Here is an 11372-nt window from a genome sequence, read left to right as displayed (position 1 = left end):
GAGCTCGAAAATGCATTTATACTGATGTTTTTGAACTCCTTGCGCTCAAAAACATCGGGAAGTTTTGGGGCTGGCCCGTGGGGCCAACCGATGCCCAGATTTTTTTTTTAGTTTTTTATTGATTTCTCAGAAACGAGTTGAACGATCAACTTCAAGCTCTAGAACTTGATAAAACGCGTTGATTGTCGCCTTAACCATCTCAATCGGTTAATTTGTTCGAGAGATATCGTTGGAGAAAGAAATGGTGAAAAACGGGTTTTTCTAAATATCTTCGAAACGGCAGAACGGATCGATTCCAAAATTGTATCAGCTCTAGAATTCGAGAAAACGCGCCGAATGCCACCTCAAACGTCAAAATCGGTTCATTAGTTCAAAAGATATCAGTGCTGAAAAGTTAAAAAAATAACATAAAACGTTATTTTTTCCGGATGAATCCAAATATGATGCACTAAATGTGTCTGAAATCATACCAACTATTCCTCTTTATAGTCTCATTCGATCATCATATAATGTCATCTAACTTGTTCTTTGGTTTGAATCATATTATCAGCAAAAAATTGAGAAAACCCCGTTTTTAATATGTTTCTCGGATAATTCATATATTATTGCTCTGACCTAAGGCAAAACTCACTCAAATTTAGATTTTGATCACTGACATTGATTTTTGCCTCGATACATTTATTTCATTGAACATAATCGAGAATAAAAATTTGAAAACCGCTTCTTTATTAATAATTTTCGATTCTTAACTTGTCAAACTTGAGCAAAAAACGTAACTTGGTAGAGTTTGAAAAGCTCATAAAAAATAATCCCAGGTAATAGCATTTTCGAGCTCGAAGAGCTTGAAAATATATTCACAGTAATTTTTCCAAGCTCCCTGAGCTCGAAAACAGCGGGAAGTTTTGGTGCTGGCCCGCAGGGTCAACCGACGCCTAGATTTTTTTCAATAATTCTAGGGATTGTGCTTGATCAGGCCTGGTCATGCTTGGTCAAACATGATTATGCTTGCTCAAGAATGATCATGCCTGAATATTCGCCAGCCGTGAGCATGCGTGATTATGTATTAGAAAGCATAATCATACCCGGCCAAGCATGATCACGCACGCTCATGGCTGGTGAATATTCATGCATGATCATGCATGATCAGTAGGGTGTCCGTTATTTCCCAAATCGACTTTATTTACCGATCGCCCCCTGAATCTTTACTTTATGACTTAAAATAAAATATCCAACACAAACAGGCTCTTAATTTTCACATTAAACCGTGCCGAAATCATTTTATATTTCCCATTTAAATAACATGGGATTTTTAGACTTTTGACTCTTAATTTTTTTTCTCAGAAACAAATGAGAGTAAAAATTTGATCAAAGCATATTCTGATAGGAAATTAAACGCTCTACAAAAAAGTTTTCTTATAGATTTTCGATAAAATAACTCCTTCAGAAGTTATTTAACGTTAAACTTGTGTCCGTTATCAATCCTATAATATTTTTAATTCTATTTTCATTTTTACCTTTTTTGGCTGTAAAATTGTTGAAATAAAAGATAATTGTTATTATAACTAGAGTACCGATGATCATTCATGTAGATTTCATGGCTTAAACAGAAAATCAAGGGAAAAAAAGCATTGTTTTATGAGAAATAACATACCTTTCCTCATACAGACAAACTTTAAAATGAATTAACGGAAAGTGGTGAAATAAAAATGTCAAAAATTCTTTGTCTCTAATGTTATAAGCAGATTTATTATAATTTTTGCTTTCTTTATAATTTTTTGTTAAGAAAACTATGGTCGCATTAGGATATTTTGTTTTGTACTCATTTACAACTTGAATCAAATATGGTTTTTGGTCTTTTCGTGTTGTTAAAATGTTGATATACTCTTAAGTTAATTTAATTGCTCTTTCAGTAACATCATTAATTACTTGTAAATTGTTAACAATTCGTAAGTAAATTCGGATTCCTGACAACTTTTTGAAAGATTTAACATTGATAGAAATTTTTTGAAATCAGATGTGAAACGTGGGCGGGCAATAACGAATATTTAGAAGGCTTTCCAAAGAAAGCAAAAATGATAATAAATCTGCTTATAATATTATAGACAAAGAAGTTGTTACATTTTTATTTCACCACTTTCCATTAATTCATTTTAAAGTTTGTCTGTATGAGGAAAGGTATGTTATTTCTATTATTTCTCATAAAACAATGATTTTTTTCTCTTGATTTTCTGTTTAGGCCATGAAATCTACATAAATAATCATCGGTACTCTAGTGATAATAACAATTATCTTTTATTTCAACAATTTTATAGCCAAAAAAGGTAAAAATGAAAATAGAATTAAAAATATTATAGGATTGACAACAAACACAAGTTTAACGTTAAATAACTTCTGAAGGAGTTATTTTATCGAAAATCTATAAGAGAACTTTTTTGTAGAGCGTTCAATTTCCTATCAGAATATGCTTCGATCAAATTTTTACTCTTATTTATTTCTGAGAAAAAAAATTAAGAGTCAAAAGTCTAAAAATCCCATGTTATTTAAATGGGAAATATAAAATGATTTCGGCACGGTTTAATGTGCAAATTAAGAGCCTGTTTGTGTTGGATATTTTTTTTTAGGTCATAAACTAAAGATTCAGGGGGCGATCGGTAAATAAAAATCGATTTGGGAAATAACGGACACCCTAATGATCAGGTCTGATGATTTTTTCCCGGGAGGTTTCGAGCGAACAATTTTCTCCGTGCATACATGACTTCATGTATGATCATACAAGAGCATGCATGATCATATCTGCAGCTGGTTACGAGGAAAAATAATCAGGTCTGTTCATTAGGGTGTCCCAAAAAAAAAAAAATTTTTTTTTTTACGTCTTATGGGCTCAAAAATTACTTTATATTATAAAAAGAATCCTGACAGAATTTCTGCCAGATATCTTTAAAATTGAGCTATCACAAAGGGGGGTCCCCTTTCCCATTTAAAATACACGCAAATATGTTTCATTTTAGTTTTTCGTTATTAAGACTATGAAAAAAATTTTTTCTTTCAAATTTCGCATAGTATAATTTTGTAGGGAATTAAATTCTCTACAAAAAAGTGCTGATGCATTATGTACATCAAACGAATTGAAAAAAAGTTACGGGGCTTCAAAATTCAACAAAAATTTAGTTTACTCAGTGTTAAATTTTTTTTTATTATTTTTCATACTCATTGCATGAAAAAATTTTTTTTTCAAATTTTGACGAGCATGTTCGTGTAGGAAACTCAATTTCCTACAAAAAGTATTGAATATCATATATACGTCAAATGAATGAGAAAAAAGTTACAAGACTTTCAATGTCAACGAAAGGTGAAGTTTAAAAAATATGAATTTTTTTAACTTAAATGTCAACGGAAAGTGAACTTAACTTTTCGTTGGCATTGAAAGCCCTGTAACTTTTTTCTCATTCATTTGACGTATATATGATATTCAATACTTTTTGTAAGAAATTGAGTTTCCTACACGAACATCCTCGTCAAAATTTGAAAAAAAAATTTCTTAACGCAATTAGTATGAAAAATAATAAAAAAAAATTTAACACTGAGTAAACTAAATTTCTGTTGATTTTTGAAACCCCGTAACTTTTTTCCAGTTCGTTTGATGTACATAATGCATCAGCACTTTTTTGTAGAGAATTTAATTCCCTACAAAATTATACTATGCGAAATTTAAAAAAAAAAATTTTATCATAGTCTTAATAACGAAAAACTAAAATGAAAAATATTGTGATAGCTCAATTTTAAAGATATCTGGCTGAAATTCTGTGAGGATTCTTTTTATAATATGAAGTAACTTTTGAGCCCATAAGACGTAAAAAAATAGTTATTGGCGTAACGAGTAGGGTAAGTGATTCATAATGTGTCAGCGCGATGCGTTTAGCATGAGTCGCAGGTGCGCAGGCACGAGCGAAGCGAGTGCATACTGCGTACCGAAGACGAGTGCTAAACACATCGCGCTGACACATTATGACTTACCCTACATGTTGCGCCCATAGTTTTATTCAACTCATATGCGCTATTCACGTTTTATTAATCGCCTAAAACGCGAAATCTCAATAGCTGTTTAGTGACATGGTGAAAAAAATACATTCGGCATCACAACCTTCTTACTCATGACCGTACCACGTCGGCATGAGAACCCGCTACCAGCCGGCCAATCAGAGAAATTGGCGGCTAACTATTTCCTGTTGGCGCGCTTTTAAGCCAATGGGAAAATTCGTTACTGCAGCCATGCTGCCACGTCACCACCGAGCAGCCACGAAGGAAGAAGACGACGTCTATTTCTAATCTACATCGATCAGTACGAACTCAGCTATCCATCCAACCGCTTCGCTCAAAATAATATATCTCTAGTGAGATATAAGTCTGAACCGCTTCGCTAAATCTCTGTTTAAATATTCTCAATAATTAGCTAGTATATCAAGGCTACTAATTATTGAGTATATATTGAATTGTTGCTCGCGTCTTATTAAGTATAAATTAATTATCGCGTCATTAACCGCTACCGACCATGTGTCGAGTTTATACGCGTATTCGTTTACAGTCGCATTCGCTATCGCGTATCTTGTAGTTGCATTCGCTATTTTTCTCATAGTTTTAGTGTACATATTGTTCAATAAAGATCTATTCTTTTATCTGTAATTTGTGTTAATTGTTAGTTATTGAATTAACCACACCTACACCAGAATCCCACAGAGCATTCGCTCATTTTACAATTATTTAGGGTTTTCTATTTATTTACTTAGTTTATAATACATATTTAGAATTTTACATTTAAATATTATACAATTATTTATAACGGTTCTTTTTTTAATATCATTAATTCTATATAAACATATTTATAAAAAATCATTAATAATCATTTTTATTTTCAAACTCTCTAAAAATAAATTAGTGAAATTCTCGCGAATCAGTGAATAGTCACTATTTCTACAGCTATAAGTATACCACTAATTCAACCAGTGGTATACTTATAGCTGGTTCCCAGTGAATATTCACTAATTTGAAGTGAATTTCACTGATTCATTTTTAGAGAGAAGATTCGATTTTTCCGAATGTTTTACTACCCGACGAAAATTATTGACCGATATACATATGTATATATATGTTTATATAATTATACATATAAACACATTAAAACGGAATTTTACAAATAAATGCGTGAGAATTATTACACGACTCTTGTATAAGTCTTTTAACATTATTATGCATAATAGCACAGTTATAACCCTTCCTTTCTGTTGACCATTTTCGATACCATCTTAAATGTTTGAGTTTTTTAACAGGATTTTCAAGAACTGATAGCCACTCTTCATTGAAAAAATTGTGTACTCCCAGAAATATAGGCTTATTGAATTCATGAAATGTTTTATTAACGAACCACTGAAATAATAATAGTTTTAGGTCATTTACATTGAAGTTTGTAGTTTTAATGCCTGTTTAGCCAGTTGAAAGAAGCCAATTCAGACCAACGAGTGTAGCTGATAAAAACGAATCGGTTATTTTCGTGAAGACAATAGTATTAGTTTCTTGATTAATTTCAGCGTAGTCAAAATCACATTCATCTTTAGCAAATCTCAGAATAATCTTTCGTTATACTAACCGATCGAATTGTCAGTTCAATTTGCTACTGGTCTTAAATTGCCTAGTTTCGACTGGTTTCCCTGATAGCCACTTTGACTGCAAATTAACTAAAAGCTAGAGTCGAAATTAATTGTCAAAAGTTGATGGCAAAGTTTCATGTTCAATTAGCTGACTCTACCAACTTTTCCTCAACTTTCTGTCAAATTAAAAACAACTTGTGCTCTTCGGCTACTGTCCTGTAACTTCAAGCAATACCATTTGTCAACTTGGTTTCCAAAAGCAGCACTACATTTGCATCAACTTGTAGTTTAAGTTGTACTCAAATTTCAGTTATACGTTAGGTTAGCTTTAGCTCTGCAAAGCTGGCTATCTGGGTTTGGACATTCAAACTCTAAGCTCCAATGCAGCCATTAAGAGAATAGAATTGTGTGTGGCATAGGATTAAACCTTAGTTGGACACCTTCATCTGGAACCATATTGTTTAATCCTTTGTCACACAATATACCCTGGCGGATATCATATTACGATAGCTTTACGGCAGATCTTTCGTAACTTACGATAATTTTACTATAACTTTCGGTAAATCTGCCGCAAACTTACCTCAATCCTACCGTACAATTACGGTAGATCTACCGTAAGACTATTGTAATTATCCGGTAGTGTTACGGTAATAAATAATACGGTAAAAAATAAAAAAAAAAATAAACCACGACTCATGGGCTCGATCCCAAGTTCTACCGATCCAAAGTTTGATTTTTTAACCACTTTGCTGGATCAGATAATTTAAATGAGAAGTTTATTGTATTTACTTGGATACGAATGAACTTAAGAAAATTGGAGATATCAATAAATAATGAATTCTGTTATTTGTGTTGTAATCTATTGTATAAAATTTTATATAATTATATATAATAATACCTAAATATGTATAACTTTTTTCCCCGGGCTAAAATTAATAATGTAAATTATACACTGTAAGTTACTGTAATACGATAGTTTACGGTAAATTATAAGACTTACAGTAACTCTACTGTAATTAACAGTCAAGATATTACTTATAATCAAAAACAAGAACTTTTTTATCGATGATCGCACAAGTAGTTACCATATTTATGATCGCAGTCTTACTGTAAATTAACCGAATCCGTAGTCATGCTACAGTACGATTCCGGTAGGACTGCGGTATAATTACGGTATATTACAGTAGAATTACGGTAGGATTATGGTATATTACCCTAGTACCGACATCTAAGATAGTTTACCGTAATATTGGGTCCGCAAGGGTACTCTTGCAATACATTCAGTAATATATTCTTTTTAATCATATTTAAGGACACCACTTAATTAGAAATACTTGCCTTCATTTCATTTGGGTGTTCCATAAATGCTAAATGTGCACCTTCAGCTAAACAATGTTTTCTTGCTTCACTCCAAGTCTTAGCTTCTGTATGCAGTTTCAGCCACCCTACATCGCGAAGTAGTGTATAATATTCATTCTTCGGTTTACAAATAGTTGGCCAACATTTATAACTATGTTCACTATTTACCTCTATGAAAATTGGTGAAGTTTGGAGTATATTGTTTTTGAAATGACAAAAAACTTTTCTTATACTATCACAACAACCATAATCGTTAACAAACTGATTTTTTATGTTTTGCCAATTATGTTCAGACTCATAAATCGATTGCAACGAAAAGTAATTATTAATGTCGGACATATTGATGTTTTTATAAATAATTTGCAATATCAATTCGAATGCCCACTCATTTCCATTCATATCTTTCAGCAAAATGTCCACGATATATTTAGTAATTAAATTATCGAAGGAAGAAATACTTTTGTAACTAGACTTATCATTTTTGTAATATGAAATACATGATTTGAGTTGTTTTAAAATCATTTTGTTTTCATTAAATTTTTTATTTTGTTGATTATATTTATAACTTATTTTTAAAGTCCTTGAATCGTGTTTATTTTTTTTCGAAAGTTGTTCCATATCATTCTCAATTATCTTATTGGATTTGAAATTAACGTTTGTATTTTTTATGATAACATGTTTATGTTTTCTAGTCTTGAAAAGTGGAATTTCATTTAGTACTTTATTTAAATAATTATTAAAATAATCGACTAAAATTGTAGCATTTTTGGAATTGAAATTATGAAAAAATTGATCAGGCTTCTTCATTACAGCGTTTTTGAAAATTAAAAAAGGTTTTTTGAGAGTAAAAATAGATTTAATTTTGTCAGGAAAGAATGAATTTTGTACACGCCGTTCCATATTCATTTCAACAGCCGTGCTTAAATTATCAATGGTAGGGATTATAGTCGACTTTTCGCTTGTTCCACTTGATAAAGAGTTCATACGTAATATTTCTTGAGTAGATGATGGATTTATACTGAGGGTTGCAAGAAGACTTTTCGTAGTTGATGTTACTTCTGCTGTTGTTGTAATTTTTTTTTTCAATGTAGTTTGTGTTTGAGTTATGGAAACTTTCTCTGTTGTCATTAAAATATCTTTTTGTGTTGTAAAAGTCAGTACTGTTGTAGTTAAAATAGCTTTTGCTGTTGTAAATACTGTTTGTATTGTTGAGAAAATTTTCTCAGTCGTGGTCAGCGTACTTTTCGAAAGAGTTATTATTCTCGTTGATGTTGCTGTGGCTTCCGACGTTGTAAGTCTTTTTGTCGAAGGAAGCTTACTTGTAGCTGCTTGAATTTCGGCTTCAGTTGTTGACATTACTTCCTTTAATGTCGACATAATTTCTGATGTGCGTAATGTTTCTTGAATCGATGTTGGAATTATACTGGTGGTTGCCAAGAGACCTTTTGTAGTTGCCGTTACGTCTGCCGTTGATACTAATACTTTTTTCGATGGTGTTTGTGTTAGAGGTGTGAGAATTTTATCTGTTGACACAATAATATCTTTCTGAGTTGTTGAAGTCTGCACGGCTGATGATAGAATAGCTTTTGCTGTTGTAAATACTGTTTGTATTGTTGAGAAGATTTTCTCAGTCGTGGTCAGCGCACTTTTCGAAAGAGTTATTATTCTCGTTGATGTTGCTGTGGCTTCCGACGTTGTAAGTCTTTTTGTCGAAGGAAGCTTACTTGTAGCTGCTTGAATTTCAGCTTCAGTTGTTGACATTACTTTCTTTAATGTCGACATAATTTCTGATGTGCGTAATGTTTCTTGAATCGATGTTGGAATTATACTGGTGGTTGCCAAGAGACCTTTTGTAGTTGCCGTTACGTCTGCCGTTGATACTAATACTTTTTTCGATGGTGTTTGTGTTAGAGGTGTGAGAATTTTATCTGTTGATACAATAATATCTTTCTGAGTTGTTGGAGTCTGCACGGCTGATGATCGAATAGCTTTAGCTGTTGTAAATACTGTTTGTATTGTTGTGAAAATTTTCTCAGTCGTGGTCAGCGCACTTTTTGAAAGAGTGATTATTTTTGTTGGTGGTGCTGTGTTTTCCGATGACGTGAATCTTTTTGTCGACGATGGTTGACTCTTGGCTGTGTGAATTTCTTTGTCAATCGTTGAAGTTCCATGCTCGCCTGTTGAAATAATTTCCGAAGTGCGGAATTTATAATCAGTAGAGGTTGGTATTAAACTGGTAGCTACACGTGGCCCGTTTGTAGCTGCTGTTATGTCTGCCGTTGTACCAAAACTTTCTTTCAATGTTGTTTGAGTTATGGAAACTTTATCGGGCTGTGTTGTGAAAATAGCTGTCACACTTGTAAATACTGTTTGTATTGTTGAGAAAATCTTCTCAGTTGTTGTCTGAATACCTTTCGAATCTGTTATCATTTTTTCTGATGTTGCTGTAACTTTCGACATTGTAAGTCTTTCTGTCAAAGGTGATTTACTTGCCGTTGTTTGATATTCTCCCTCAGTCGTTGACGTTCCTTTCTCAAACGTCGGAATAATTTCGGTCGTCCGCCATATTTCTAGAGTAGAGGCTGGAATAGAACTTGTGATTGCGAGTAGAAAATTTGTGGTTGCTTTTACATCTGCTGTTATAGCAATGTCTATTTCCAATGTGGTTTGTGTGTTGAAATTGGAAGCTTCAGTCTGTTGTGTTGTAAAAGTCTTTACTGTTGGTGTTGAAATAGCTTTTACTGTTGTGAATACTCGCTGCATTGTTGTGAAAATTATCTCAGTCGGAGTCATTATACTTTTCGGAGCGGTTATTTTTGCCGAAGTTTCTTCGACTCCTGTCGTTGACAATCCTTTTGTCGGAAGTGGTTTACTTGAAGTTGTTTGAATTTCGCCTTGCGTTGTTGACGTTTCTTTTTTCGATGTCAAAATACTTTCTGATGTTCTTAATATTTCGGAAGTAGATGTTAAAATTGTACTAGTGAGTGCAAGAAGAACTTTTGTAGAAGCTCTTACGTCTGCTGTTGGAGCGATTTCTGTTTTTAATGTTTGTGAGTGAGTTTTGGAAGCTTCAGTCTGTTGTGTTGTAAAAGTCTTTACTGTTGGTGTTGAAATAGCTACTATTGATGTCAACACTTTTTGAATTGTTGTGAAAACTCGCTCAGTTGACGACGGTGTACTTTTTGAAACAATAATTTTCGCTGACGTTTCTTCGATTCCTGTCGTTGTCAGTCTTCCTGTTGAAGGTTGGTTACTTCTAGTTGTTTGAATTTCTCCTGGCGTTGTTGACGTTTCTTTTCTTAATGTCGAAATACTTTCGGATGTCGTTAATATTTCTAAAGTAGATGTTGATATTTTACTGGTGATTGCAAGAGGAACTTTTGTAGTAGCTCTTACAGCTGCTGTTGGAACAATTTCTATTTTTAATGTTGTTTGTGTTTGAGTTGTGGAACCTTCAGTCTGTTGAGTTAAAATAGCTTTTGCTGTTGTAAATACTCGTTGTATTGTTGTGAAAATATTTTCAGTCGTGGCCAGTGTACTTTTTGAAATAATTATTTTCGCTGATGTTTCTTCGACTTCCGTCGTTGTCAGTCTTTTTGTCGATGGTGGTTTACTTGTAGTTGTTTGAATTTCTCCTTGCGTCGTTGACGTTTCTTTTCGCAATGTCGAAATAATTTCTAATGTCCTTAATATTTCTAAAGTAGATGTTGGCATTGGACTGGTGATTGCAAGAAGAACTTTTGTGGTAGCTCTTACAGCTGCTGTTGGAACAATTTCTGTTTTTAATGTTGTTTGTGTTTGAGTTTTGGAAGCTTCAGTCTGTTGTGTTGTAAAAGTCTTCACTGTTGGTGTTAACATAGCTTTTGCTGTAGTAAATATTGTCGTGGGAATTTCTTTAGTCGGAGTCATTATACTTTTCGACACAGTTATTATTCCTGCCGATGTTTCTTTGACTCCTGTCGTTGACAGTCCTTTTGTCGAAGTTGGATTACTTGTAGTTGTTTGAATTTCTCCTTGCGTCGTTGACGTTTCTTTTCGTAATGTCGAAATAATTTCTGATGTTCTTAATATTTCTAAAGTAGATGTTGGAATCATACTGGTAATTGCAAGTAGAATTGTCGTGGTAGCTCTTACAGCTGCTGTTGGAGCTACATCTGTTTTTAATGTTGTTTGTGTTTGGATTTTGGAAGCTTCAGTCTGTTGTATTGTAAAAATCTTTACTGTCGGTGTCGAAATAGCTACTGTCGATGTCAATACTGTTTGTATTGTTGTAAAAACTCGCTCAGTTGCGGCCAGTGTAATTTTTGAAACAGTCATAATTTTCGCTGATGTTTCTTCGACTCCTGTAGTTGACAGTCCCTTTGTCGAAGG

The sequence above is a fragment of the Microplitis mediator genome, chromosome 8, assembly GCF_029852145.1.
Source record: "Microplitis mediator isolate UGA2020A chromosome 8, iyMicMedi2.1, whole genome shotgun sequence".
NCBI lineage: Eukaryota > Metazoa > Arthropoda > Insecta > Hymenoptera > Braconidae > Microplitis > Microplitis mediator.
Note: the sequence above shows the minus strand (reverse complement) of the source record.